The sequence below is a fragment of the Macrosteles quadrilineatus genome, unplaced genomic scaffold (assembly GCF_028750875.1).
Source record: "Macrosteles quadrilineatus isolate MER2022 unplaced genomic scaffold, UCM_ALF_1.0 Scaffold_5__1_contigs__length_97177068, whole genome shotgun sequence".
NCBI classification, from domain to species: domain Eukaryota; kingdom Metazoa; phylum Arthropoda; class Insecta; order Hemiptera; family Cicadellidae; genus Macrosteles; species Macrosteles quadrilineatus.
The window spans coordinates 50,845,475-50,862,894 of record NW_026542598.1 but is presented as its reverse complement, the minus strand read 5'-3'; the positions used below and the strand labels follow the sequence as shown (position 1 = coordinate 50,862,894).

Genomic DNA, 17,420 nt, shown 5'->3' with positions numbered 1-17,420 from the left:
GTATTTTATTGTTGCCTGAAAATGTTATTATTTATTCAATGTAGTCAGTTCCTCTAACCACACTGTGTGTACACTTTAAAAGTACAGTAGACTCCCTCTTATCCGGACTCCTCGAGACCAAGGCCAGTCCGGATAACGGGTTTTCCGTTTAAACCAACTTCCCCAAAAACTCGTTCAAACGGACCGTTAAAATGCATACTGTATACAGTATTTGACTTAAATTTAGGAGAGAATTGTATTTAGACACGTGATCACTGGTCTCAAATCTTTCCCACAAGAACAGTCATTTCAGTACCACCCACTTCCTACCGACCTAGTCCGGTTAAACCAATGTGCTGATAAAAATTGTCCGGTTAAATAGATGTCATTTCTGCCAAGTGTAGTCCGGTTAAACCAATGTCCCGTTAAAAGGTGTCTGGATTAGAGGGAGTCTACTGTTGTAAGCGTAAAAATTTAGAGGAACTGACTACATTGAATCAACAATAACCTCTTCAGACAACAATAAAATCAACTGATTAGTTTGTAAACAAGTACTTGACTTTCACCACAGCTGATATAAAAAGTTTGGGTGTTTTGTGTGAATTTTAAAGACAGTAAAAAGGTGTGCAATTTTATGCGATCCTAATGATAGATAATTGATAAAAAAACACTTTAGCCTTATGTAACATTTTATTATTGTTTGAAATAATCTAAAATCACCTAAAAATAACTTGCTAAGCGGACGGAGACTGTTGCATTGTTGTAGCAGACTTTAGCCGCTTGTCTCGGCATTCACTAAAACTAACCTCCAGCGGTCACGTATTACTAAACTGCCATATCTCAGTTAATATTCTTCCAATCTTAAAAAGTAAGGTGTCAATCGATTTGTAATTTAAATGCCTTTAAAAAGTTATTTTTGTAAAGGTTTTGTAAAATCAACGGTTTTTGAGTTATGTAAGAAACAAAATTTTAAATTGCCGCCATTTTGTTTTATGAATTTTAAAAATTGTTATAATTTTGTTGTAGCTTTGTCTAGTTGTCATAAATGTTCGTGCAAAGTTTAAATTTCGTATCTTTTACCACTTTTTAGAAAACAATTAATAAGTGAAAAAAAATGGCAGCTGTGTGTGATTAACTAAGGACTAAGGACAATTTAAATATGATATTTGGATATGTTTCTTACCCAGGAATAAAACCCTAATATATCCGACATGAATTCTGAAACACCCTTTAAATTAATAGGCAAGCATCATTCTTTAAAACCTTTCTTCTCAGCTCGTGTGCATCACAGGGAAAATCTACCTATACTGTTAGAAAAATACTTTCCTGTAGATGTGCAGAATCCATTCGTAAACTTAAATAGGCTAAAAAAGCACAAAAAATTAATTAAAATTAAAAAAACTAACATGGGTCTTATGGGTTGCCATCCTGGTGACGAAATAACAACGAAATATAAACAGAAAATCAAAACAAATGGAAGACACTCCAATCATATGTTTTATTTACAGCGTAGGGTGAAAATAGAGAAGTCTGTTTGTACATTACATATTTTTGGTCGAGTTTTCGACCACTCGACGACCTCTAGTAAAGTTGAAAACAAACTATAAGTAGTTATTAAAGAGGTTAATTTTTAAAAAAAAATTAGTTTTGTAACATAGTTTCTTCAAATAATGGTGCAATATAACGAAAAATATGGTTCATCACAAGGGCAAAAAGTCTATCCGGCCCTCGCTCATTTTCCTTCATTTCCTTATTTTTCGTTAATTTTAATTTTTTTTTACTTGAGCTCGAAGAAGTAAGCTTGAGTTGATTACTGTATGAGTTGAGTACTACTGTATGATAATACCAAAAGAAACATTAATTGCATTTATTATTTTTTGCATCGTTAGATGTTAGTAATATTATAAATCTTCTCCGGTTTAAACGATTTGACGTAATATTTAAAACCTACGTATGTTAGTTTGTGTTTGTTTACATTCTAATCGCGACCAGGAAACATTGGATTCTCAAGGTCGACACGACGTGAGACGTGACCACGGCAGCGCTGGTCCGGCTAGTATGAGGAATTGACTCAAAAGTAGGCAAGTATCATCTTATTTTAACTGCTGTAACATGTTTGATGAGGGTTTATTGTAGAGTACGTATACTTTTGGAAAAACGCTATTCTTTTATTTTAGGTCACTTTTTATGTTCACATTTAGGCCTACTATTTGGTTACCTATACAGTACTACCAGAGATTTAATGATTGATGAAGAGATCACATTTAGTTACAATTCAAAATAGTTTTAACATTGTAGAAATCCCCATAAACAAATCCTAAAACATCCAAAACACAATAATAAATAATACCATTTCAAAACGCATCCTCCATATCGGCTACCGGACAACACAAATCATGGAATTGTCTTCATCTGGTCAAGGGTGACCGTCTGTAAGTAAGGAGGAGACATCTAATATTAAATTATTGACTAAAGGTAAACTATTGACTAAATTATTGACATGATAAACTATCGATCGATGTCATTATTTATCGAATTTCAACTCCCTCACCAGTTGACAATTTTAAGGATATGCTATTTTGTTTGGTTTATGTAGAGGGCATTTTGTTGTCCACTATATTTTCTTTAATTTCATCAGGTTTAAAATTGTTTAACAATCTAATTGTAATCAATTGCTTGTTCTATTGGATTATATGACAAAAGAGCACTTCAAAATAGGTAAAATTGTTTAAACAACATTGTACTTAAACGTAACACAATCCAAAACAAGCCTCAGATTTTACAACGGATGATGAGTCTACTTGCACTATAATGTAGACTATTATTGTCAAATCAATGGTTGAATATATGGGTGTTGTGTTTAGGTCTCTTTATGTAGGCCAGTGGCATTTTGTAAGGAAGAGCGATTTAGGGAAATCCCAAAGGGGGGAGCAAAGGTTACGTGGCGCGAGCGCCGCGCGGAACCTGCTACGTTGTGACAGATTTGACAGCTCTAATCAAATATACTGTACACTTATAATCGTCAAATTATCCATTTTGTAGATAAATTGTGTCCGTATATGCGAGCTTTTAAAACTATTTTTACTTAGTGTTTTTAGAGCGTTCTTATTCCTAATTAAAATATCATAAACGTTTGCTCATAAAAGCTGGTTCTCCGAACTTTGACATGAGCCGCGGGGAACCCGAAGTAACCACCGCGCGGAGTTAGGATAAGACTTCTGCTTCAAAACTCTAGCAAATATGTCGCATAAGCCGATGCCCGTCCCTCTCGAATCTACAAGTAAGTTCAAAACGCTAGCTTTACTAGGGGTTACCACTACTACCACTGTATGACGGTTTAATAAGCAGCCAGCACTAACTGAGCAACACCTTGTGAAACATATTGTAAGCTAAATGACAACGATACAAACAGCTAACCGAATTTGTAATACACCTTGTTTAGATAAATATATAGACACAACAAAGAATACCAATGTAAAGCAAGTTACGCGAAAACGGATTTTAATGGGATAATATTTACAGTTGTTCAGGATGACAGTACATGACGCTGCACAAATCTTAACCTAGACGAGGAAAAGTCGGCAGGATCGCGCGTCATAGCAATCAAGTAATCTGCACTTGAATAGTGCTCAGTCACTACTAGAGTAGTGGATTATCTATTGTATAATATATTGTAAACATAGCGATACATTTGTTTGTGTGTCGCCTTCAATTACAGATACAGTAGAAGTGGGCTGGACAACTTCTAGCATGAGTGGACATCCCAATACCATATTGTAAAGACGAATTTGAATTAACCAACTTCAGAATGTGCCCCGGCTTTCGTGAATGATTTCTGTCAAACCAACTGTATAACAAGCCAAATTCACTGGACAACTTGTTATGAACTATAGCATGTTTATGTCGCCATATTTTTAACAGTATCAACTACTTTACAGAAAAAATAATTTTGACAGTAGCACGCTCAGGGGTTCTATCATATCATTTTTTTAATTAAAATAAACTGTATCAGCAATCTGTCAAATACTTTCTCCCATTAGTTTTATGGTGAAATATTTATTTTTAGGGTAAAAATGGGTTTTCCCATTTTTAACCCTAAAAACAAAGAAATATCAATTTATTTCTAAACCATTTTGTAGAGATTAAAAAAAGAAATAATTTAGTATGTTGAAGCGCTGTTGTATGTCTAACGGTCACGGAGAAAATTTTAAAAAGTGTAATTTAAAAGTCCCATGTTATTGAGAAAATTAAAACATGTGCTCGCGGTTACTCATACAATTAATTAATTCAGTAACTATCTATTTTGATGTCAGAATACGCATGTATTGTCATAAAAATTATAATAAATGTGTAAATCATCTAGAGCGAATCCGTAATGGATTTCAATAAATCCGTACCAAAGCTGTCGTTCCGTTGGAGTATTCCGTGATATCTTGTTTATGGAATCGATATAGGTAACGGATTAGACATACTTATCCAACCAAACTGTATCCTCTAAAAAAACATGAAGGTACGGTATAGACGAAACTTTAGATGAAACTCTTGCATGGTTGAAAATTATCGTATACAAACAAGTTTATTTTTTTAAATTAAATTAAGATACTTAACTTTTTAAATACTTCTTGTGACACGAACCACGTCCCACCTTTAGGCTACGTCTAGCAAAAAAGAAAAATTAGGCATCTAAAAAATGTTTGCCAGACCCAAAAATGTAACTTTTCCTATAGTCACCCGACAAAGTTGGCTTCCCTGTACTGTTTATAGTACAGAAAGCTGCTAATTGCTGCATATTTATACTTTGCCGTACGGTTTATACTTTGCCGCACGGTTTATACTTTGCCGCACGGTTTATACTTTGCCGCACATCAGGATTCCAACCAAACAACACAAAACAGCGTGGTTTTATTATGCACGTAATCCGTGTACGCTTGGAAATAGGTTGGCAACACTTAAAGATAATAATACTATGAACAGCTGATTGACTATTATAACTACGATTTAACCTGTCATTTCGTGTTTATAGTTTTGGTATTTCTGAACTTTCTGGACTTTTCTTTTAAACGTTTTTAAAACATTCCTACGGTCTTAATAAACAAGAAAATACCTTTAAAGCATTTTTTTTAGGCGCGGAAACCACTTCAAATTACAAAAACATACGGAACTATATTCTCAAAAGACGGAGCACATTTCTTGCCGAGGAAAAATAGCGGAGTGATACGGACCACGGGTACTACTTTCTCCAGGGCACCATTTGTGTAATTGTGTTGCTAGCTGAACCTAAAAACGTGTTGTATAGTGTTTGAAAGACTAATTATTTATGTTTTATAGTGACTGTAGGAAAAATATAATGTGTAACACGAGTGAAAAAGGCCTTTGCTGCACTCGAGATCATTCCGCACTCGCCTGCGGCTCGTGCGTAAACATTGCTCTCGTGTGCAGCAAAGTGCCACTTTCACCACTAGTTACACAAATAACTATTCCAAGAGCGGTGTAATGCTTCTTACAACACTGCAGTATGTTTATATCGCTGAAAGAAATGTATCCGTACATTATAAAGAATGTTCCATATCGTAACAGACGCGTTCGGATTGCTAATCACCTTGGACATTGATTGGCCAATTATCAACAAGGAAAATTGAATCAGCGAGTAAGAAAACACCGAGCGTTTGAAACTGTATGCATGACGCATTTGCTGGTGTAAATTTAAAACATTTCACTATAGATATACAGTTTTAGAAATTCTCTTTGGTTTAATTCAGTCAGTTGTGTGGAGTAAGATTATTTAAACAGTGCAAAATAAAATGTGGGCTTTATTTTGGTTGACATAGAGACTAACCAATATTTACGCTCAATCTCGTAGCTGTGGACATTCGCAAGGCGTAGTCCGAAGTTTACGGACATGAATACAGTAGTCCTATATTTTGACCGGGTTCATGATTTACCATTGAGTAAAACGTCAGCTCACTCGCTTTAGTAGTGTTCGTTTCAACCCGGTACAAACAAACACAGAGCTAAAATTATAACTGGAGGTAGCACCGCCATGGCAGAAGTCTGTCAAAAGCGTGTCGCTGACTTTGTTAGGTTGGTATAGCAGCGAGTTTTCTTATCATAGCAATAATATGGCTTCTATAACTAGGTTGGTATAGCAGTGAGTTTTCTTATACAATAACATTGCTTCTTTTTAACTCACACCTCACGCAAACATGGCGGCTGGCGACACGCATCTTTGACATTCAGTGCTACCTCCAGTTAGAATTATAGCTCAGTGGGTACAAACACACAAACACTACTTCTTTATCATAACTTATTTTCAATTGTTACGAGTTTTCCCCAGCTGTTTTAGTAACGAAATGCTTAAAATTGTCCATGCCGAGGTTTATCGATCACATAAGGAACTGTAGATTATCTAGTAGAAACCCTCATAAACTTAGTTTTTAGAAAGAAAATTTCTAACAGAAGTGTACTAAACGTATTTAAATCAACTCTCATCGGTTCCTAACTTTTTATGCGTTCGCTAACCCACAAATAGCCTAGATATTTATTTGTACCAAATACAACCTATACACTAATACAGTTATCTAAACGAGCACAACATATTTCTCGGTCCGAGTCGTACTAAAATGAAATCGAAGATAGTCAAAATATAGTATTTTTCTCACAACAAGCAAGACGATTAAAAATAACAAACACTTCTAACTTAAGAAAATTCACAAAATAAAAATTTACTTAGGAAAAGATTATTTGCAAAAAAGAAAATAAAGACGTTTGAAATGAAGTGATGTTTTAACCATCAGCTTACATTAATTAAGCGTACTTGGACGTAAGGGATAACGCGTATAATACAACTTTTCTCGGAAGTAACTGCAATTTTTAACACTTGACTCACACAAGAATACCGAGCGAGCAGTAGCAATGAACTTTCGGCAAGACTTGATCTCGAAGATGTTATGACAGCTGGGCGGCGCGGCGCGGCGGCGTAACCTTGACGGATTATCAGATGTGATAAGGTGACTGATAACGCGACAAGGCCGCTTGTAGTACGCGACGCGAGGTAACGGTGACTTGCGGTTATGCGGCTGTATGTCGACAGATCTATCAGAATATTGTTTATTATGTTACTCTAATTATAAAGAAAATCCCGCCTAACATGTTTTCAACATAAAGGGAAACGTGGGTCAAACAAGAATGAAATCACCTGAAACTAACCCGCTGTTTAGCAGCCGATATCCGAACACGCTATTTTGTCACCAATATTCATACTTGTTATTTTGTAGTAGATTTTCTGAGGATATACATACCTACTTATACATGATACTTCCAATATGCATTTTTTTTTTATTTTAACAAACCAATTAAGATTTTGATCCAAGTTTTTTAAAGGATGTTAAGTTTGGTAGCTCATGCGTTTAGTTGATTTAATTTTTAGCTAATGAAGAAGTACCTTTTAATTAGACCATGGTTGATGATCATTTTTGTGATGGCGAGTTTATTATGGGTTATTTCCAGCACATCTTCTCAACCAGATTAATATAAAACAAAGTTGTCACGACGTCTATGAGGTGAGAAAGTAGTACTTAATACAATAATACATTACAAGGTTAGTACATAAACCCAGCCAAATCGGATGAACACTGAAAGCTATATTTTTCTAACTTCCTAATTTTATACTTTCTTTGTACTATTTTTGTTACGTTCCAGGTACTTCCTCATCTGAGGACGGGATCGGATCCAAATCCCGAAACACCGTGGTTAACAATATGTTTTAACAATCGTGATGGCAAAAGTCCGCAATAATCTCTTAGCGTATCATTTTATTGTAATTTAGCCTAGACGCAATTTTTAATCACAAACAGGACTAAACCGTCGCTAGCTTTACAACTAAGTGATTTGAGGCTATTGTGTTGAACAGTTAGAGCATGGAGCCGGAGCCGGGTATAACACTGTTGAACTGCCCTGACAGAAGTTCCAATGTCAGCGTCAGGGGCAGCGGAGTGGGCAGATAACAACCACTGAGTGACTTTGTACTTTCTCTGTGTCACGGAAACAGCCGAGTCATTGTGGACGTAAACACGACATACCTTGGGACTTGAGACTGAGAGTCGTGGACCCCGGATATTGCCACTGTCTTGATACAAGTTAACGTTACTTTTGTATTCCCCAGGGTAGGCTAACAAAGGCCATAGATTGATGTATGACCTTAGTGATGCCAATGTCAAAGGTTCTCGCAGGAATATAGATTTATTGATCCTCAAAACAACTTTAAGACAGTGACACTAACGATTCGGAGGTCCTTGTAGAGCATGTTTGTATGAATGGAAACAAGTCGGAAACTAGGTTAAAAATTTTTACAGAAAAAGTTATACGATTCCATTCTTACGACGGTAGTAGCCTATTATTTACGGCATCATTGGCCGCTGGATGACCATTGCACCTGTACGCCGATGGAATACTCACTAGTTTTTTCAACTTTCCTATAGGATAAGTATTAAAAGTGTGTGCACGACATTTTCACCGAAATTCGTATAACCACTTAATAGTTATCTAACTTGTCGCCTAGTTACTATTCGTCACCTAGGGTAAAATTCGTAAACGTTTTATAGCTTAGCATAAACACCGTAACTAAAATTAGCACGACTTTTTACTTTTTCCTTTTTTTTAAGGCTATGCCTTACCGTGCAATCACACACACATAAACAGGCTACAAAAGAGTGAAGATTTTTTTACTTGCAATGGTCAAACTCAATGTCGGATATTTTATTCATTAAGTAGAAAAAATAGTCCTACATATTTTTAAAAGGTATTTTTCAGGCTCTAGGCTCTTTTACTGTATGTTCCACCTATACTGATTAGAGGTCTACAGCGCTATGATTTACAAATGACAAAGTAGTGTGCTCGTCTGCATAAATCGACGTGATTTCCAGGTGTCGATATACAGAGCGCGCCCGGTGCCGCATCGAGGACGGGAAAACCTTCGGCTGGATAGAGAATTCTCGAAAACCATTGAACTGTTTGATGACTTGGCTCGTACGGAGAGTTACGGAGGGGTCTACATCTCTATACATCTTGATTGAATGAAAAATTAATATTATAATCCCCCTATGAAAGTTTCGCTGGTGTTTTAAATTTTTCTATGATCTAAATTGGGGCCATAAAACTTATTCAGGCAATCATAAAAGTTTTGTCGATTTTGCAATTTTCTTTCAACTTTTACTTTCTCCTATACAATTTAGTATTGTATATGGAGAAAGTATTGTTTTCGTCAACATTTTCGAGTTTGAGTTTTGAGTGGATATAGCCTATCCATTTTGGCTCCCCTAACCCAAAATAGTGGTTTTCGAAGTGATGTCTGTGTGTGTATGTGTGGATGTGTACAGAGCTACAGACCACACCAATGTGGTCCGATTTTGATGAAATTTGGTATGTAGGTACTAATCCACGGTATCTCCAGACGTTTTTTTATTATTTCCATTTCTAATGGGGATTTCCCCATAAAAACCCATAATAAAATGGAAAATAAGATGGCGAAAATGGCCCGAACGATTTTGGTAAAAATTTAGTATGTTATAGTCCTTTAAATTCTAAACAAAATAGTACAAATCCCATTTACGTAAAAAATACGGTTCAAAAGTTATTGTAACTTTTGTTATTTACCCATAAAAATACCCAAAAAAATGGATGGAAAAATGGATTTTAGGAACAACTGGTTTTAATTGAAATTAGTATGTGATGGTACTATAATTCTTAACAATATAGTGCAGCCCCCCATTGCTGTAAAAATTAAGATTAAACTGCCTTCTTGTATACAGGGTGTAGAAAAATGCAATAGACAAGTGTTTATTTTATTTTTATCATATACCCAAATTTTAATCTTTGGAACTATTTACAGTTGAGTTTTCAAAAGTGAATACAACTTTTGTGATTTTACATATTAAATATCATAGTTACTCACATCGCTTACCAAAAAAAGGTTGTTGACGAGGTTATGGGAGAAAGTCTGTGTCAGAATGCTGATACCGTTAATTTTTTTTAATTAGCAAATTTCTGTGCTATTATCAGTGCAAGGAAGTCCACTTTGTCAGGTGACTGTAGGAAAAATATTTTTTACCACAATACGATATTTTTAGCGGTTTACAAACGTTAATTGTAGGCTGAAAGCTAAGTTTTGCTGTCCAGGGTCGAAATGCCAGCTTTCGTCGTCATTTGAGGGCCGTAACAGGGTTTTAAGGCACTAGGGCCGTAAAATCAGCTGTTCGCTCTTAAAACATTTTTCACCCAACTATGATGTTTTAAGCTTTTTTACATATGGTGGCTGAAAGTTACGGTTTGCTGGCCATGCCAGCTGTCATCGTCATTTGGGGACCGAGCAGGTTTTTACACCCCCAGGGCCGCAAAATCAGCTGCCCGCTTACTTTCTTAAAACATGGATGCATATTAAATACCTACACAATCCGTATCCATATCGTGGTATCCATAGCATTGCAATAGAATTGTTTATTGTCACCGCTGCCTAGTAACTTTGTTTTAACTAACAGCTTGTTAAATATAAAAATATTCTATAGAACTATTAGGTTTTTGCTGATTCCTCAAATTAATTCTTTACATAAACTTAATGTTGTAATTGTGTTGACTATCAGTGTGCATTATTATTGTGGTGAATAGTGGACCAAAAAGGAAATAGACTTCATTTTTAGCCCTAGGTACGAAATTTACTATACTCTGGTATTTTCTTCTTTCATCGAAATTTGTACTCGTACAAACTGCATTTAGTTTAATCTGGATCATGAACTTAAGTGATGGACTTAATGTATGAACTTAGTGGATTCGTGACGATATTAAGGGTTTTGAAGTTAGGTTGGACTAGCTGACCCTTGCAAAGCATTTGCACTGAATCAAATCACACTTATTGAGGTACACAACATACATTTAATTCTGCGTAGTAAGTCCATCGTTGATTTAAGTACGGGTCCTTACTCCAGGAATAGATGTGGTCTACATTTTAGATAAATAGCTTTTTCAATATATAATGTTATTTACGTTTTTACGTGTTTACCTGACCCAGTTGAACTCTATGATCGAAGTATTAATATGGCCATGAACGATTTTTGTTTTTACACAGACATAGTTTTCACTGAAAAAGCTAACTTCACAAAGCCACAAATAGGCCAGTAAAAATAGGTTTTTGCCCGGAAATAATTCTCGGAAAGCTGGAAATCGTTTTAATCCTTTTGTTTTATATAGAAGTAAAAGGATTTGATGTTTGTCCCATTTTTCCAGGTGAGCTTCTGCCCTGGGACCACAAAAACCTTGAAATTTAGGGTTATTTTTTAGTTTTTACTAAAACGTTAAAAAACCGTCCAGCCTACAGAAAAACACATAATAAAGGAATTGTAGAGCATAAAATTCTGCATCCATTGAGTATATGGTGATGAATATCGAACCAATATTAAGTTATTTACAGTAATTTAAATAAAGTTATTTTATTAAGAAATTATTGAAAATTGCATATTAAAAATTTATATTTCTTCTAGAAAATGGATTCCAAGTACTTTATTATTTACAAAGTAATTAATACGAATTACAAATACCCTCGCCGCAGCAAACCTGCAGACTAAGTGATTTTCCATTTACCTGGCTGGATTTATACTAAAATATTCCCTAAAAATTGTCAGATTTTTTCTTGTTTAATTAACATTAATTTTAGTGACTACTTAGGTTTACTGCTACAGGGAAGATATTGAGATGTGTTTTTCATTTCAATGTCGATAGCTTACTATTAAAAAAACAAAGTTTTCAAATTTGGTTTAAATACATCCATAAACATGCAAACTACAGCAGTTTATATTTTATTCTCCATAAGAATAACATGGGAATTTAAATTTTAAGTTTTTTTTATTTATCCCTGTAACCGTTGGGCATACAACAACACTTCAATATACTAATAAATGGTTTATTTGTTTAAGCTGTACAAAATAGTTTGGAGAGAAATTATGAAATTTTGTGCTTTTGGGTTCGAAAATGGGAAAATCAATTTTTACCCCATAAAACCCCCCATAAGCCCCCGCTCCCATAGTACGATTATGATGAGTCGTGAACTCATTAGAATAAATGTAGGTTTACACGTTTGTACCAAATTTCATCAAAATCGGATCATGGAACATTGGATATTTAACATTTATATTACTTCTAAAAAATGGATTCCAAGTACATTATTATTTACAAAGTAATTAATACGAATTACAAAAAACTGATCAATTTTTGTTGTCTCTTTTGTCGTGAATCATGAATTGCAGATCTAACTTCCTCCTCCTCTGTGCGTGCTCATAGCTTATTTTTGGTTTTTCTTCCCCTGGTGGGTTGTGCAAGAAACGCCTGTAGAGTGAGTAGAAATATAAATTTTTAATATGCAATTTTCAATAATTTCTTAATAAAATAACTTTATTTAAATTACTATAAATAGCTTAATATTGGTTCGACATTCATCACCATATACTCAATGGATGCGGAATTTTATGCTCTATAACTCTTTTATCATGTGTTTTTCTGTAGGCTGGACGGTTCTTTGACGTTTTAGTAAAAACTAGAAAATAACCCTAAATTTCAAGGTTTTTGTGGTCCCAGGTCAGAAGCTCACCTGGAAAAATGGGACAAACTTCAAATCCTTTTACTTACATATAAAACAAAAGGATTAAAACGATTTCCAGCTTTCCGAGAATTATTTCCGGGCAAAAACCTATTTTTACTGGCCTATTTGTGGCTTTGTGAAGTTAGCTTTTTCAGTGAAAACTATGTCTGTGTAAAAACAAAAATCGTTCATGGCCATATTAATACTTCGATCATAGAGTTCAACTGGGTCAGGTAAACACGTAAAAACGTAAATAACATTATATATTGAAAAAGCTATTTATCTAAAATGTAGACCACATTTATTCCTGGAGTAAGGACCCGTACTTAAATCAACGATGGACTTACTACGCAGAATTAAATGTATGTTGTGTACCTCAATAAGTGTGATTTGATTCAGTGCAAATGCTTCGCAAGGGTCAGCTAGTCCAACCTAACTTCAAAACCCTTAATATCGTCACGAATCCACTAAGTTCATACATTAAGTCCATCAATTATTTCCAGGCACAGCCAATTTTTTTACTAATTTTACTGGCCTAAAAAACTGATTTTGTAAAAAAACCAGGGTCTGGCACGTGCAATTCTTCCTTCGTTAGAGTCTGTCCATGTGCCTTATTTAAAGTCGTGGATAAGCTTTTAAGGGAAATTCCTTCTTAGTCAGTTTGAAAGGGCTACGGACTACTGCATAGTATGACAGTTTAACCGGAGTCAGCCAACTTCGCTTTGATAATGTAGATGCCCAAGTGAGCTACAACCAATCTTGAATAAAGCTTAGAGGTTTCTCATCAACATGATAATAGAGTTCTTTTTAGCATGAGTTTGTGAGGTAAAAAACCTAAATGGCTTAGTGAGTAAAAAAAAAACTCCAATGCATACAACAGAGCATTCTACATCCCTTGGGAAAGAACAGAATCAAAACTGATATAACAGTTTCTTGTCGGTAACAAATTCAACACAACATAACCCTTCATTGAAACCTGTAGTAAATAAAAGATAAGAGGTGATATTTGAAGATAGAATTCTTAAATATACTGTACATAGCATGGTTGGTAGGTTTGTCAAAATGAAGGCCATGTCGTAAATAAAGAAATATGTAACAGCTAAAGAATCCATGCGGTACGGTACGTACTATTGAGTTGTTCTTGTTTAGACTTCTTAAACCGAATAATCTGATTTAGTCTCCGGGGTTATTTATGGTAGAAAGCACAGACTAAGTTTTGTCGTCATGTATGAAGTAAAAACAAAACACTCAGATTTGAGAAATAAATATTTGTTTGTTTTGATTAACTTTATTCACATCTTTCAGCTGATTGAATAACATAAATAAACATTTCAAGTTTAAATTACTTGCAGAATCTTACCAATATGACAGGCCTAAAATGTGAAAGTTTGTGTGTTTATTTGTTTGTTTGAAGTTCAATCTTGCATAAACCACTGGACGGATTGGGCTGAAATTTGGCATCATGATAGCTCACATTCCCGATTAACATATAGGCATATTCTTATCTCAAAAATCCTTTCGGGCTCCGCCCCAGTGGCTCTGTAGTTCCCCATGTTAACCTTATGAGTATTCATATTTAAAGGGAATTAAAGAATTTAGTCAGGTGTTTCAACTAAAAAAGTTGGTTTTATGATATATAGTTATAAGATTTACCAACAGGGTGCAGCCCTATATTTTTTTTGCATTTATATAAACAGCTAATTTGAACTAAGCAGCAACAAAAAACTGTGATATGCAATGAGAACTGTCAAAATAGGATTGTTTACAGTTACGTTTATGTTTTTAATGTCATGAATTATTTGTGATTTCTTACGAATTTTGTATTATTTATTTTTCTTTATTGTTAAGGTGAAGTGGTAGAACATTATGGCTATGGTAGATGTGTAATACCATAGGATACCGTCAAGTTAAAGGAGCAAATTTGATCAAACTATCCTCCCCCATTGTGAACCGCAAAGCTTGAGTATAAATGCAATTTGAAAGTTTCTTAGGATTGCAATACCTTTAAAATGATATGCTATTTGACGTATGGTGCTATTTCAAATTTTTGAGTTTTGGCTATGTACATATTTTCAAAACTGATATTTTTGAAAACTTTTTGTTTTGGAGATAATATTGAAGTGTTGCATATCAAAATAAAGCTTAGCTCGTAAGGAATGCGATATTTGAATCAGAATCAATATACCTGCATTTTTAAGAAAAATACAGGGTAGGCCTATTCAAAAAAATACTAATTGTTTAACAAAAACAGCCGCCATTTTGAAATGAATCAATATAATCAAAATCTGATTCCGCCAAATGGTTTGGATTGAAAAGAGCTTTAATTTGATGTATAACATGATATACGTTTGTATTAGATATTTCATAGATTCGGACTAGTGACCTTCAGTTTCTGGTACACCCTGTATTTGAAAATCGTTAAAAACATTTTTACGTTATTCCTTGGGGTTGGTTTAGTGGGAAATAATTTTACTTCATCATCGTAGGACCAACGGTTTGTCTGAAATCAATACTGGACACCTTACGAGATTCACCCTGTATATTAGTAGCCTAGGCCTACTTAAACTAACGTATTTACTGTCTTAAGTGTGGGTTGTGAGGGTAATATTTAAGTTAGGCCTACCTTAAAATGACATACAATCAATCAATAAATGTGACTTGGGCTATTAACTTAACTTTGATTTTAGAGTGGAAATACTGATGTGCAGACCAACATTCCTAATACACATTAAAATAAAATTCAAACGATCGTAGTTTATCCAGTTTTTGTGACAGCAGAAAAATCTTTGCACCATTGATTTCAGGTAAAAATCTAGTTTCTAATGATATAGCCTATAAAATAAGTTACTAAGTTATAGCTTAGGTTTCCTTGGTCACCTTTATACGCTTAATTACTAACTTATCAATTACTTAAGTTATAGTAAAACGCAAAAAAATCATAGGTTAACTCAATTCAATGTTTACGATAGGTATTATGTTTACGATCATGATTCAATGTAATCTATATTTATTGTTATTCATCCGATAATATATCACAGGTTCTCTGCGGAACTGTACTAGGGATGAGCATCGGTAAGTCAACCATCATTGTGCCGATAACATCTAGGCCCTACACAAAGTAATCAATGTTTTAGCCGGACCCTACGCGAAGTCATCAATGGGCTAAAACATTGATGTTAATCGATGTTTTTTTTGTATGCTAGGCCGATCTATTCTGTACTGCAACAGCTAATAGGTTATAGCCTATACTTGGAAGCTAAGCTACTCTGCTTTCACAGGACATTTCTTAGAGAATAGATAGCCTATAATACTTTACCTCATAATGATACAGATCCACTCTTGCAGCAAACGAATTAAAATTTAGAAATAATTCAACAATTCGATTTAAAAGAGTCAACAAGTCTGTCAATAACAGGACAGACGACAGGTAAACCTGGATACTAAACTGGTAAACAAACCACAGTTATAAAATACCATTCGTTTAAAACTTGCTTCAACACATACACTTAACACTAATGGAGCACTAAATAATTCAAGGTACAAAAACACAATTCAGTTGATTTGATTAGGCTTGATTCGTCAAATCGTAACTTTTGGTCGGGAACATTCGAACACACAGACACAGATCAAAATCTGACACTGACTGTTGACTGACTGAGCAGTGTTTCCATCCGCAAGAAAAAAATATCCCTGGGCCAACGTCAAAAAATCCCTAGTTATCCCTAGTCCGTGTTCTAATAATCCCTCCAATTATCCCTCTATATCAAATCTAGATAACTTATTATTTTTGCAGCAATCAATACCAATGGATATCATGTATAGCCACCTAAAATATGGTAACTGGTGATATTATTCTTCAATATCCCATATTATTTATAAAGTAATACTATGTAAAACACATTTTTGTACCATTATAACCACGGCCATCTTTAACTCCAGGCAGGCCGCGGCCTGGTAGAATTGGCAACGTTGCAAGTACCGTAGTATAGTATTGTTCAGCGCCAGACGTCCCATAAGTTAACATGGAAATAAAACATAATATAGAATCGAAAATCAATATAATATAAATTGAAAATCTATTTCTGTACATTCAATGTGGAGTCAACATTTTCATAGCTCAGTAACTATATAAGCTTTCGTATTCTCAAAAAAATACATAAATATCATTAGCTTAGCGTTCTCCAAACAAACACCTTTAACAACACTATACTTGCAACGTTGCCACTTCGAAGGCCGCGGCCTCCAGCCTGGAATTAAAGGTAGCCGTGATTAAAAACTGTCTATGTCTATGTGGTACAAAACAAGATTAATTAACTAAAAAAATGAAACAAATAGTTATTTTTAAAATTTTATAAACTATTAGTTTTCATTTATAAGTATTTACAATTGTTTCAAAAATATTACCGTACTCAAGTGTCCAAATTTCAAACTTAATAGTCTTTTTCAAACATGGCCACCATGCCTTGGTGAAAAGGTTACACCAAGTTACTTACTAACCAAAGAACATCACAGACATCACAGAAATCACCGGCAAACAAAATCAAAACGAAAACAAACATTCGACATTGACACAGGGCACAGGGCTGGGCTTCTAAGAAACAAATACATTTAATCTAGATCCGCCATTCCATTCCACTGACCAACTCCAACTTCGCTTGTTTCGTGCATTGTTGGCTGTTACTCTTCCCCTTGAGTGTTCCGACTTTGAAACTGAAACACTACGTCCATTGACTACGTCACTACCACTACCTAACCATAAATAAAACATCCTCCTTGAGGAGTATCTTTTATCTATGCTACAATCGATTTGTTACCAAAA

The 17,420-nt window shown here is 34.6% G+C and overlaps 1 protein-coding gene across 1 annotated transcript in view; it reads right to left on the bottom strand.

Moving 5' to 3' along the window:
* LOC128994926 (kelch-like ECH-associated protein 1B) overlaps window positions 1–16,218 on the bottom strand; it is a 31,769-nt gene extending 15,551 nt beyond the window's left edge. The window contains exon 1 of the mRNA XM_054419759.1: window positions 15,918–16,218. The gene's annotated coding sequence lies outside the window, so the exon portion shown is untranslated. The remainder of the gene's footprint in view (window positions 1–15,917) is intronic.
* Window positions 16,219–17,420: the final 1,202 nt, after the last annotated feature.